Here is a 15,436-nt window from a genome sequence, read left to right as displayed (position 1 = left end):
GCTGACCAAACCCCTTTGTGAAAAGCTGCTCTGTATCTTTTGGAAGAGAAAACGATCTCTGATGAAGTTTCATATTTCAAGTTTCATTTTCTTTAGAGAAACATCAGTCCCAAAGTAAAATGAATGATCTAACTTTTGTCTCTCTAGAAAAATTCTAGATTCTGGTATATTCTGCACTGCCAACAGGTATTTGCAAAATGACTATACAATTTAGTATGTTTTTAAATGCATTTTCCTTCTGGAAGGTTATTCCAGCAGACATAAGTGTTTAAGTTTGCCATATATTGACAAAACTGCAAAAAACAGAATATACTGTCCTGTGCTGCAGTTGACTAAGTTGCTAACTTCCACCAATGCTGAATGAACTAAAATTATGGTTATATAAAATGTTTCTTCTTTTGAAGTTGACATGGTTATTTATATCCCAGAACGTAACCCGTATTACAATGCTTCAATCTAGGAAGTTTTCCAACTTATATGCTATAGATATAATAGTAGCAATCACATACCTGTACATTTGTTCCATTTTAAACAAGAGTCAGAATATAAAATGGAACAGAAGGTAAATACTAAGTCAAATACTGGTTAACACATACATACCTCATTCTGTAGACATACATGATTAATTTTACTACCTTGAATAATCCTATGCAAATTAATCTATTTGCAAATATAAATTCATAATAAGAAATATTTATGAAATAGAGGACAAAATGTTCATGCCAAATTCACAGTTGAGTACAGCACTTAAAATATTCTTTTAGTGTCTGCCGCCCATTTTTTGGCATACTAATTGAATTTTCTCATGCACTGGCAGCATACAAGAATGATTTGATCAAGAACTCTTTAAATATTAACAGTGAGCCAGAGGAATATCAGAGGAAAGAATCGTGCTAGTTGCAATGTAAGTGCAAACATATGCAATGTTTATTTCTGGCAAACTACTATTGTGGTCTGTCTTATAGGCCAAAAACGTTATTACACAGCATGCTTTAATTAGATATCTTCTCAATTAATATAGAGATTTTTTTTTCTTTTTTCTTTTTTTTTTAAAGCCCGTTAGTCTTCATGTCAGGTATCAAATAATTTTTTTCTTGATACTTAAATGTTCTGTAAAACTGAAAATAATCAATGAGCTATATCTATTTTTAATAAAAGGGTACTTTTAACTACCCATGAGTCTTATAAACCTTAAACATACAACTTTAGGCAGGAGTTGAAAAAGAAGCTGTATAGCATTATATAGGCTTGGACTTGAGCAAAAAGTACCACATACAGTGTTCAGCCAGACTAATCATGTTCTTTGCTAAAGTTATCATTCAATCCTGACAACTATTAATAATTTTTATGATAAAAATTATTCCAAGTAAAATGTTTTAAAAATAGAATCTAGAAACATTTTCTATATTATCTATAAATCAGAAAACAAACATTCATGATTTAATGTATTTAATGTATTAATCATAGGAATCTAAGTGTTCTGGCAATCTAAGTGTTCATATCCCTTTTGTCTGTTCGTACACATGAAAGTTGCTGCTTGCACTTGGCAATATTAGAATGAAGAGCACTCCAGACTGGGTAGACAAAAATAGGTATGTTTAAATAGGTCATAGCAAAACTTGTTTGCAGAGGCTGAGGAAGAATAAAAACTCTGACTTTGGTCACGGGTACTTTCCTAATAGATCTTGGTTACACTGAGCATTCTTGAGAGTAATTTTACTATTTATAATAAAGTTACTTCTATGCTGCTTCACTACTGAAAGCAGACATTGATGTGAATTATACTATCAACTTCTTTAAGGTTCATTTACAACAATCTTCAGGTGTACTGAATGAGTCTGTAAGCCTATAAGATCATGTCACTGATACCATCGTGAATCTCACAAGGGTTTACTACCATTAATGATAAACTGCATAGTTGATCATTATACTGGTAGTTTTACAGATATTGCAACTTCTAAGACATACAAAAATATTCTTGAATATTCTACTTTTAAAATGATCATTTAAGAATGCACACATACAGTGTATTCCTATTAGTCAGAGTTATTTGTGATTTATGCATTATATTACCTCCAAAAAATCTGCTTGCCATATTCATGACAACTCAAACACATTCACACATGTTCTTACTCATCATCTTCATGAATATTCATTTACCCAACATATTTGGAAGCATGGATCTTCTAAGAATTGGATAATCCTTCAGGGAATTTTGCATTTTGAAATGGAAATCTTTTTTTTTTTTTTTTCCCCCTGGGCAGTCCTCAGTGACTAGAATAACGTGAAACTCACAACTCCACCCTTCATTCAAGACCACAACAACTTTCCCAAAACAAGAATGAAATGAAATGTGCACTCGTCATTCTCTTGTTGCTATTCAGTATTCTTTGAAGTATGTTATTGTTTGTTTAAGTTTTCTTCTTTTTTTTTTTTTTTCTAGTAAGTATTGCTTAACTAATTTATGTCCTGATTCAGAAATTATCTATAGAATACCAGATCCTTTCAATGGCTTAAGAGATAGAAAAGGGACTCCTAGGTATTCAAAGATTGGATGCAGACCGAAAATGATGATTCACAGTTTCTCACATGCTGTTCACTGCATTCCTCCCTGACCATCTGTCCTCCTGCTAACCTTGATGCAGCGACTTTCAAAGAACAGTGGTGTGATACAACCACGAGGAATTCCATACGGCCTTCTGCAATTGAAATCCTGACAAAGGGAAACATCCCTGCTGGTAGGAAGCTAAATGGAAATCAGAAGCTGGAATGTATAAATGCTGCTTTAAAACTCCTATTCCTTGCATGGTAAGGAAAAAAATATTAACTCCCCAAACTCTTAAAAGACTTTGTTGGTTTATGACTACTTGTTCAGTGAAATGTGTCATTGCCTGTAATTTACTTTTGTATTTCAATAGTTGGAATATGCAATATGAATGAATTTGCAGTATAATAAGTCAGATATAAAATAAGAAGGGAAAAAAGAATTGCTTTCAGCCTTTTACCACTTCTGGAGATTACATTTAGTGTAGTTTGGGAACAAATTCATTCGATAAATTCTTTATCTATTCGAAAGAAAAAGGAAAAAAGAAAGACTGCTTCCTATCTAGTGAAGCAACAAAATGTTTTTACTGCAAAACACATATCACTAATATATTTGTATAACTGTTACATGAGTGGGCTAAAAATAAATCTATTCATCATATAATACTCAATAATCTATAGAAAACTATGTTAGCATGTAAATTACTGCAACACCCACACTGACTTACACTTTCACCCTACAGAAAAATGCCAGACTTCCATAAGCATACTTATAATGACTATAACTACACAAACTTTTTTTTCTTTTTCTTTTCCTTTTTTTTTTTTCCTTTTTTTTTTTCTTTTTTTTTTTTTTGTTTTTCTTCTGCATTTCATTGAGTCCTACAGATTTAAGTTGAAGGGGCTAGCTGGCCTAAAACCTCTGTTTTACCATCTCATGCTGCAACTCCGAGTTTTCTTCATTTTGGCCAACTGAACGTGAAGGCCAGAGAACAACACTTGCAAGCCTGCACCACCCTCTGGTCTTTGGATACAGCAAGTTTCCCTTTCTACTTTCTTCTACAAGTATAGTCACCAAAAAGCTCTGTTCACGAGAAGAGGATGACTTCTGTTTATAAACACCAAACTTGGAGCATAAATAAGAATTTAAAAAGCAGCAAAATAGATTAGAGCAGGGTTCACTGTTACCACAGAAGCACATGTGGATTACCACTAGCACTGTAAGTGCCACAGGAAAATATCTTTATACATTATCAACTGCAACTGAGGAATAAATAAAAATGAAAGAGAACTGAACTGTGTCAGATAATATCAGCAGGTTGCTGAATTTTTCTGTTATTTGCAGGCTGCTTGTGGGAAGAGTTCAAAGCAATGTGCCTCATTTGCATGGTGGTAGCATTCATAAAACACTCCCATACTTACAGAAGTAGAGCCATATATTCAAGTTCATGATTCCTAGAATATCATTTTTGCCAGGTCTCGCAGCTCTAGGTAGGTAATAAGAGGGAAACTACACAAAATTGAACATGGCTTAAAACAGATTGGCAAATATTTAGACAACATGCATCCATTTCCAGATAAACTGAAACATTTTTTCCCAAGCACTATTGGACCATTTCAAGTTCTTTATTGTGTCAATATACATTATTAACCTTTTAATTTTGTATTGCAAAGATGATCGTCAGATTCCACAGCCAAATTCTTGTTCCACACTGACAACTTCAGCACGTAGCAGGTTCCCACAGCATTCACAATCTTGCCAGAGCTGCCACTTTTCCTTCACTCCTTGTCTACACTCAGACGTGTCCTTACAAACTAAAATAAATTGCAATATGGTGACTTAAACACTGCATTTTTCACAAAGGTGAAACCAAGATGGAAGTGAAGAAGGAACCCTTTCTGTCGCATGTATTGCTGCTGTTAGAAGATGTGTATTTAACTGCTCTGAAATATATTTAAAAAATGACAGTTAGAAAAAATCTTAAGCTCCAACTTTGTGAAAGGCACCTGTAAGCAGAAGGCTCATTTTTTTTTTGGTTCCCATCCATCCATTTATGGCCCTAGTCCTAGCTGTTTCTGACCAGGCAAGCAATGAATTAAGAGAACCACTGAACTTGAAGGAATTGAATGTGGGGAGAACTGCCAGCAGCCCAAACTGTCTTACACACTGCTAGAGAACTCACTTGGAAAAAACTCATATTGGAAAAAAGAAAAAAAAAAAAAGCAGCACAAAATATACCTGACTTGACTGACATCATGTCAAACATGTGGTGTGAAAACTCTATGCATCACAACTGTGTTTTTTTTTATAAATAAGACTAGTGGCACCACTTATTACAGACTGCCAAACACTCAATAACACTTTTTTTCCAGTTGCGTATGACACTAATGCACTTTTTCTGCAAATGAGCCAACATTTTCCAGTATTGGGATATTCTCCTTTGATCTTTGAATATTTTAGCTAAAAGAATCAAACTATTTCTGCAAAAAAAGCTAGAGAAAACATGTTATTTTGTCAATTTAAAAAAATATGGTGATGCTTGAAAATTATGTATATTAGCTTCTTTGTGCTTTAAAACAGGGATATAAATTTGCCAGACACTTTTTAGCCATCCTTGTATTTGCCCAGACTGAAGACATAAAAAAATCATATGAGACTTAGGTTTTAACTACTACATTTCCATAGATTCTCAACCCCTGGGCTTACTTACATTAGCAGAAGCAATGCAAATGTTTTGAACACACATGCAATTCTAGCTTTGAAAAAATGTGCCTTGAATATATGGATATGTTGTATACATTGTAGAACTTTCTCACATCTGCAATTTGTATATAGTGTCTATTACATTTCAAAAATTGTCTGTGTATACACATGAAAATGCATCTCAGGAAGGCTATATTGCATTACTGAGAGAAAGAATTATTTGGTTACCTGTTTCTTAGAAAGATAAATTATAAAGAACTTCAGAAAAAGATGAATGATCCCCACCTTGATGTAGTCAGAGTGATTAGTATACTGCTGTGCAACAACTTTTGGGAAGTATTTGGAAGCCAGTCAGCCCTCATAATTTGGTAAATATTTCAAGGTGTCATCTAAGAGCTAGCAATGTAAGGATAAAATGAAATGCCTGTAATATAAATGATGGAAAGGCACTTAGTAAGTATGCTACCTACCACATGGTGGAAAGGGCAAGGAGTTAATATGGGGGGTTATACTTGGCTGGCTATCAGGCAACCACCAAGCTGCTCTCTAATTGCTCCTCTTTAACAAGGCAGGGTGAAAAAACAAGATAAAAAAGCTCATGGGACAAGATAAAGACAGAGAGATCACTCATCAATTATTGTCATAGGTGAAAGATGCTTTACTTGGGGAAAATTGATTTAAATTAGGATGGTGAGAAACAGGTAAAACTAGAAATATCCCTCTTCTTCCCAGGCTCAACTTCACTCCTTAGGTCCCTACTCTTCTCCTTTCTCCCTCCCTGAACAGCATGGGTGGATGTGCAATAGGATTGCAGTCAGTTCACAGAAGTTGGGCTCTGCTGCTTTTTCCCCCTCACATTTTGCCCTTGCTCCAGCATGGGTTCCTTGCCATAGGATACAGTCCTTCATAAAGTGCTCCAGTGTGGACAGTGTGGACACAGGCTGCAGTTCTTCAAGAACTGCCCATCATGGGGTCCGTCCTTCAGGAACAGAGTGCTCCAGTATGGGTCCCCCATGGGCTGCAGTTCCTGCCAGATCTACTCCAGTGTGGGCTTCTTTCCAGGTACTTCTGTTCCTGTCAGAAGCCTGCTCCTGTGTGGGCTCTTCACAGGCTTCAACTTCCCTCAGGCCATACCCACCTGCTGTGGCTTGTGGTCCTCCATGGGCTGCAGTGTGGATATCTGCTTTGCCATAGTACAACACAGGCTGCAGGGAAACTTCTGCTCTGGTTCCTGGAGCACCTCTCCTTCTGCACTGACTTTGGTGTCTGCAGGACTGCTTCTCTTCTGTTTTCTCACTCCTCTTTCTCACAGATGCTGCATGTTTTTTTCTTTTCTTAAGTACATTATCACAGAGGCACCAAAAGCTTGGCTTGTGCACCTGTGTCCTACATTGTGCACATTTTGCAGCTGGCTGGAATGGGCTGTGTCTGTCAGAGGGTTCTGGGCTCTTCTCAGAGGCCACCCCTGTAGCTAGCCCCCTACACTTGCCCCTCCAGTACCAAAACTTTGCCACATAAACCTAATATGATAAAAGATTTCTTGTCCATGGTCAGTGCATGGCTCTCACCATAATCAACATCTTCCACTTCGTTTGCTACTAACAAAATCCTAGCTTGATTTCTATGGGGAATAGGGAGGCCCAGGGGAGCATGCTAGTGCTTGAGACTCATCTTTCTTAGTCAATATGCTCTCAGCCTTGGTCTCAAAAGATGTTTCTAGAGGGCATTGTAGTCCACTCTCTTGTTGGACAACTTAGAACACTGATAGAAAATGTGCATGCAAAATCTTGCCCTGGCTTCTCTCTGACTTGCCCTCTCTTCATGCAATCAACTAATTTCATCCTACATGTTTCCCATAGCTCTTATCCCCACAAATATCTGAATACTCCCATATTTGCTATTTTTGAGAGGTAAAGGCTGAATTAAATAATTAGGCCAAACCTTGTTTTGACACTACCTAATAAATTTTTTCATGCTATGTATTGTGAATCCCCCTCCCCAGTGTCCAACATGACAACACATGTGGACAGATTCTCTGATCCATTTTGCTGATTCAATTAAGTTTCAATTCAAATTTAGTTCTGCTGGCTGCTGTGTCTAAACTGTGGAGTGATTCAGGCTAAGATGGCAACAGAACTTCGTTGTATTCAAACTCTTCAATATCATGGGAAGAAGGAGGATTTATACAGTACCTGTAGGTTTTATGATTATGTATCACAAGAACCTGATATTCTGTAATAACGGAAGGTTTTCAGTTATCCCCCACCCCCTTCCCTGCAATAAGACCATGGTGTTTTAACAAAAGCACCACCAACTGCCTGTCCTATATTACAATGAAGACAACTCTACTGTGACCAGAAGGGCTGTGCACTGCTCTATTCCTTCATTTATATTACTGAAAAGGTTGTAAAGCTGATCAATTCATTAAAAAGGGGATTTAACTCCCATTGCAATTGTTCTCTTTTTAATCCTGGCTTGTTTCTCAGCATTTCCTACATAATAACACCCTTCACTCTGTTAGAAATGTCGTTCTAATTTTCTTAGCCACTCCACTCATGTACTGAGTTGCTCTAATTACAAGGGCTGAAAATGACCAACTGGACTTGGATGCATGCAACACATTTACACACATAGTAATGTTAGTTCACTCTAATCATGCTTAGATACTTCAAGTTTTCACTTTTTGCACACATTCAGTTGATAATATTTTCTTTTTTAACAGTCACAAAAGCAACACAAGCATGAGTACCTCTAGAAAGCATATTTTTAGAATGTGAACATGTGGAAATATGCATTAAAATTGTTTTATTTTATTTGGTGTTTGAGGGACAGAAGCACCTGAAGCCTGATCTTATATTTATAGAATGGCAACTGAAAGAATTCAAGCACCTAAGAACTTGGCCCAAGCTTTATTTTCTCTTTTCTTTAAAAGCCAAATGAAACTCTTGATAACAATTCATCTCAGTGGTTGCTCTTGGTGTTCTCACCATTTCATGCAAGGGAGTGGGCTGTAATGGGCTGTAAATTTTTCTTTGGGGATGCATGGTAATGGATATATTTAATAGAATTACACTGTTGGCGTAGATCACTTCTAATTTGGCCAGGCACTGATAGTGCTAAATGTACTATTATGAGAGTTTTGGCGTGGGGATGGGTGGGGAGGAAAGAAGTTGAAATAAAAGAATTAACAAAAGCTATATTATGATATTACAACCCAGTAATCTTTCTCTTTTCCTGGAAGTTAGGAATTCAACTTTTGTTTATTTCCTCATATATAGTACTGTTCCCACAGCCCTACACCGAGCAGTACTGCTTTTCCCCCACAACTGAATGTTACTGTTGTATTCAGACTTCTAACACAAATGCTCATAAAAAAGCTAATGTGAACTGGCAGAGAAACTCAAGGACAGGCACAGAACCTGAAAATAATTTAACATTTTTTTTCCTTCAAAATGACTAGATTTTAAATGCCCTTTTATGTCCTTTATTTTGTTGCCAAAGCATTTCTGCAACGCTACCAATGGGCAGTGTTTTTGTTTTTTTTTTTTTTTTTTGCATGATTTCCAAGTTAATTCTTTGTTCTCAAAAAGAAGTGCTGTTATTTGCTTTCCTCTGGGGGAAAAAAAATCACAATATGAGGGGTGAGATGATAGGGATAATTAGACTAAATGGTGGTATAGAACACAATGGGAAAAATATCTTTTATGAAGACCACCTGTCTACTTAGTTTTGTAGCCTGAATGATGTTTTGTTTTGTTCAGGGAAACAAATTCACTTAATAAAATCCAAAACACAGATGGCAGCTGCTAGAAAAAACCAATACAAGATTTTGTTGCAAAGGGTTTTGAAGTGATCTGAGCTCTGAATGAAAGATTGAAAAATTTCCTCTTTCTCTGTCAATGGTGCTGTTTTCCAAGAGCTCTCTCTAATGCAGTCTGGGATTTAGTTAGAGCAACAATTCTAAATTGAATGTTAGAAATAAAGCTTTCCTTTATGTCATTCTAAGCTGTTTATTATGTATATTCTTTTCAGACATCTTCATTATTTTATTGTAAATTATTTGGAAAATAATGTTTGAATCTACATAGTATTTATTCAGAGTGGTTTAAAATGGATGAGGAGAAAATTCTTAAATTTTCATTCCTTTTATAGTTTCAAAAGCATATTTTAATGCATAAGTGCATAATAATAATTTTTAAAGAAAAAATACCTTTGTTATAAGTCCCTATCTCAGTTTAAATTTAAATCTACAACAAATGTTGACATTCTCATTTGGCCAAAAATATACCATAAGCTATGTACAAATAGCAAAAGTGAAGTTACTTAGAGAATTATTTAAGAAAAAAATAATTTTAGCTATTCACTATCACTCTCTGGAAAGTCCTCAAAACCATAAAAACAGTAATGATTTATTAATTCAGAGTCTGGTTCTATTCAGGCGTTTAAGAAGACAAGATTTCTTAATTGATGATACATGTATTTCTATGTGGCAGGTCAGAAGCATATGTTGTATTGTTGTTTGATTTCAGTCTGGCCTAAGTCCGTCCAACACATTTATCTGAATATTCTGCTTAACTGTGAGGATAAGAGTTGGACTTGATGATCCTTAAGGGTCCCTTCCAACTCAGGATATTCTATGATTCTATGATTCTATGATAAAACAAGAACTGTGAACTTTATGGCTTAGATACCAAAATAATCCTTTCCTTTAAAGGATTATTTTTTAAAGAATTAAAAATGTAAGTAACATTGGGGACCGACTCAATCATTTCTCCTGAGACAGGGAACATCTCTCATGAAAATCTTACCTGTGTTTAGAGAGGAGAGTCAGATGCTAACAGCACCACTGCACCTCAAGAAAAGCAGATACCCACGTCCTGTACTGAGAGGGTTCAAACCACATTATGAAGAGTGCAGATATCTGGTATCATCACTATGAAGTTCTCCAGCAAAACAAAACAACACCAAAACCCAACAGTATAACACAAACAAATGTATACAATTTGTGGGAGCAGTTGATCTGGAAGAGTGAGTGAATTAGAAAATTACCAATTTACTCCTCTATCACACACGTACACACACACACACACACACATATATAATATCTCTATCATGTGTATATATAAATAAAAATAAATAAATAAATAAATAAATAAAATTCGTTATTACAAGATCTTTCCCCGGAAGAATTGCACAGAGTACAAAATTTGTTTCTAACAACATTAGCAAAATGGGAATATCATAACAAGTTGCAGATGTGTTAATTTCTTAGTTAATAGATTCTGAGACACCTATTATACTAAGGCTTGGTCACAATAATAAAACAAAATCTGTTGGAATAATAATAATAAAAAGATGGAAACCACACAGGGAACATAATGGAATTTATCCACTGAAATCATACAAAACACCAGAATTTTTCTCACAACTCAGGACAATTGGATTGCAAATCACTGCTTAACTCCTGTTAAGGAGTAAACTAGAGTGGGTAATAAGTAACATTTAATTTAAAATAAATGAACATATATCATACAAACCTCTATCCCTATCAGCATGAAAGCTTCTTTATGCTGTTCTGGCTGCAGATCCACTGTGCAAACATATGAGAAAGTAGCCTTAGTAAGCACAGTTTTGCTGGATATAATTGTCAATATATGCTCTAGTCAGATCTACTACATATATTCAGAGTCTTATCTGTTTGTTTCTGGGAGAAGGAAAACAGTTTATAGAAATTGGCATTTCTTTGGATTAACCTATACATAAGGAATGTTTAGCAGATCCATAGTAAAATGTATTTTGTCTTACTTTCATAAATGCCAAATCTCAACAAATTAAGAACAAATTTTGAAAATAACTTTCACAGAATCACAGACTGGTTGAGGTTGGAAGGGACCTCTGGAGATCATCTGGTCCAGCCCCCCTGCCAAGCCTGGAGGATATTACACAGAATGGCATCCAGGTGGGTTTTGAGTATCTCTAGAGGAGACTCCGTAAGCTCTCTGAGTAACCTGTGCCAGTGCTCTGTCACCCTCACAGTAAAGAAGTGCCCCCTCATATTCAGATGGAACTTCCTAGGTTTCCATTTGTACCTCTTGTCCTGTTGCTGGGAAACACTGAAAAAAGTCTCGCCCCATTCTCTTGACATCCTCTACTCAGATATTTATATGCATTGAGAAGATCCCCTTTCATACTTCTTTTCAAGGCTAAACAGACACAGTTTTTTTCAGCCTGTCTTCATATGACAGGTGCTTCAGTCCCCTAATCATCTTTGTAGCCCTCCTTTGGACTTGGTCCAGTAGCTCCATGTTCCTCTTATACTGGGGAGCCCAGAACTGGACTCCCCCACTCCAAGTGTGGCCTCACCAGGGCTAAGTAGAGGAAGAGGAACATCTCCATTAAATATGCTGGCAATACACTTCCTAATGCTCCTCAGGACACCTTTGGCCTTCTCAGCCATGAGAGTACTTTACTGACTCATGGTTAACCTGCTGTCTACCAAGTCCCTCCTTGCAGAGCTGCATTCAGCATGTCAGCCCCCAGCCTGTGCTGGTGCATGGGGTTATTCCTCCCATAGTGAAGGATCCTGCACTTGCCTTTGTTGAACTTCAAGAAGTTCCTCACCACACAACTTTCCAGAAATCTGAACGAAAATTCAGCAAAATGTTTATTTAGTGCTGGGTTTTTATCTTCTTCCAAGTCATTTATTGAAAAAGAGGGGTGGACTTTGACCAACTACTTCAGTTTTTGTTATGTCTAGGAAAGCTTTAATTTCAAAGTGTGTTTTGAAACATTCATTTATAGTATTGACAGTGTGTGAATTTCCAGTGTCTAGAGCACCTGCATTAATATCATGCACTCTAAATCTCTCAGCCAAGCAAAGAATGGAGTTGAAAGTAGCATTCTAGTTTAAGGCAATTTCCCCTTAATATGTACTGCTTACAAATCCTTTTGAGTTACTACATTTCCATGCGTTATTAAGACTGAACAAGACTCAGCTTATTAAATTAGGAGTCAGAGCTGCCAGACCTCCACCTCTGTTACATACAAGGACCCACAAAGTCAGTTCTCTCCAGCCTCAAAACTCTGGTTACAGCTTTTCTTCCTGTCAGTGCTCTGAAAATTGAAGAAAATCTGCAGACAAGAATGGCTCTTACCTCCTCTGAGGTAAGAGAAATATGTATTTTCTAATTTGTCAACATCTTTGCTGAGAGATTTTTATTGCTGAGCATTGCCAATAACACAGCGCATTGGTTCCCCATCTTACACTTCATTTGCTACCTTGGCAAACAAATATACAATGCATTTTATTGGGCAAAATCTTAGGTCCTTAATCAGAAAATGACTGACTTAATTTATGATATATCTTTAAGAAGCAGACTGCTTGTGCTTCATAGAAAATAATGTAATGGGCTTTGTGCCATCTTATAAAATGAAAGGTCAGTTAGAATGGAATTGCAAAAAGAAGAACCTGGTTTAGCATCACTCTGCATTTTTAAACAGTGGATCCTTTTGTCCAATAGGATGAATGTAATGGAATCTATCACAAAGACAGAAATGCATTTCACAGAATGGCTCTAAGTTAGAGCATCAAAAAAAACCCAAACACACAAATAGTCCCAGTTCAGAAAGATTATTCATCTGTTTAAACTTATTGTAATATGATTAATTTTTTCTTTAAAGAAATTGTAATGCTGGATCCCTAAAATGAAGGAAGTGCAGTGCTTTAAATACCAGTGAAAGAAAATTACTATCTTAATCCTTTTATAAAGAGTCTTTAAGAGAGTTTCATAGTAATAATAACTTGGAATTTAAATATCTTTAAATTTCCTATCTAGACTGATAGCTTTTATTGAGAGGGATTATTCATGAGCCAAAGACTCCTACTGATAACACAGTATTGATAAACCAGAAAATTTATACAGAGGCTTATATTCTCCTTCTTTATCTATATGTGTGTGTGCACATCCATATCCATGTCTACTTGGTGTCTCCAGCATGATGCCACATACATATGTTGTGAACAAGCAGGTAAGAAGTGAACTGGACAGATATACTGAAGGATGGATGGAAAAAAGGGGTAATCTTCTGGATTTATAAGGTGATTACAGTTTACAGTTCAACGGTCAGCCAGTCATCACTGGAGTTCCTCAGGTGTAAGTACCAGGTCCAACACTTCAGTGTCTTTAGAAATGATCTGAGGACAAGAGTGAATGCACCCTCACCAAGTTTGTGGGTGAGCAAAGTGACATGATGTTGTGGTTTAACCTGACAGGCAGATAAGCAACACATAGCTAATCTTTCACTTCCTCTGTGCATCACTTGTTTTGTACATGTTACTACTATTTCTATTACCATTATTCTTTTTTCTCTTCCTTTTCTGTCCTATTAAACTGTCTTTATCTCAACCCACAAGCTTTTACTCCCCCCCACCCCCTCCCAGTTATCCCCCATCCCACTGGGAGAGGAAGTGAAATTAGGGGGGAAAAAAGTTCACTTGTACAAAACAAGTGAAGCACAATGCAGTTGCTCACCACCTGCTGACCGATACCCAGCCTGTCCCTGAGCAGTGATACCCTCACACCTCCACCACCCCTTATTAATTGTTCAGCATGATGACACATGTTATGGAATATTCCTTTGGCCTGGTTGGTCCTGGCTGTGTCCCCTCACAACTTGTGCACTCCCAGCATCCTCCTGGCAGGGCGGTGGTAGGAGCTGAAAAGTTCTTGGCTCTGTGTAAGCACTGTTCTGCAACAACTAAAACATTGTTGTGTTATCAGCATTACTCTCATCCTAAATCCAAAACACAGCACCATACCAGCTACTGGGAGGAAAATTATCCTAGTTGAAACCAGGACATAGGAGAGGGGTAAGTAAGAAAGAAGAACCACCATACACATTGACTGTCTGGAAGACTGGGGCAAGATTTTTATGAGGTTGAACAATGACAAATCTGCAGTCCTGCATCCTGAATAACTCCACACAGCAGTATGGGCTGGGGTCTGACTGGAGGGTGAGGATCTCTGTGGAAAATGCTCTGGTAGTCCAGCTCTAGAGTGCAGCAAGCTAAATGTGAGCAACCAGCATGCCCTGGTAGCAACAAAGGCAAACATTTCCTAGGGTGTATCATCAGGAGTGCAGCCAGCAGGTAGAGTTGTGTGGGATTCTCTTATTCTACCCTGCACCTTGTTAGGTCAATTGTACTCAGTTCTGGCCTACTCTGCACCTTGTTAGGTCAACTGTACTCAGTTCTGGTCTACCAAGTTCTTGTCTCCTTAGTTTAAGAGAGAAATGTAAAACTGGAGGGAGTCCAATGGAGGGCCACTGAGATGATAAAAGGATTGGAGTAGCTGTCATAGAAAAAAAGATTGCTTGGATTTGGTTTGTTCAGCCTAGAGAAGAGAAGGCTCAGGGTGATCTAACTGCAGTCTTGCAGTAGCTAAATAGTGTTTATAGAGGAGATGGAGGCACTGTCCTCACAAGAGTGTCTGGTCATAAAACAAAGGGCAAAGGGCATTTGTTGCTTCAGGGCAAATTCCATCCGGACATAAGAAAATAAATTTTTCATGGAGAGAACAATATAACGCTGGAAGACATTTTCCAGAGAAATCTCTTCACTAAAGTTCAGGACAACTTGATTGGGCCTTGGATAACCCATACCAAGCCCTTCTCTGGATTCATCCTAACAGGACCAGATGTTCTCCAGAGGCTTCTTCCAACCTTGACTTCTCTGTGATTCTGTACATGAATGAAATAATGAATAGGACATAGTGATACAAAGATTACAAACACACATAGTAATGGTAGATTTCTTTCTATATATGAAAAAATTACTTAAATTTACTCACCAGTGACCAAGCCATGTCTGAGACATAGTATATATTCCTAACAAGTGTGGACAAAGTCTCACAAATCATATATCAAATGTACAAATTTGATGTTATATTTACTGTGAAATGGCAAAAATTTGAAATATTTATGGCACTTTCTAACCAAAATATCTTTACTTGTATGTATGCTTGTATCTTGTTATAAACTGCAGAATTAAGACGGTGTGTCAAGTAGGAAAACACACAAAACATTCTAAAACTATTATAATCTAAAGTGACATTATCAGATACTTCAATGCAGTCATGCAAATGCTTTGGAGACTGGAATTATTAACCTTGTAGAAACAAGGATTGATAA

Source organism: Netta rufina, assembly GCF_964035555.1.
Source record: "Netta rufina genome assembly, chromosome: 2".
Classification (NCBI taxonomy): domain Eukaryota; kingdom Metazoa; phylum Chordata; class Aves; order Anseriformes; family Anatidae; genus Netta; species Netta rufina.
This window is presented reverse-complemented; position numbering follows the sequence as displayed.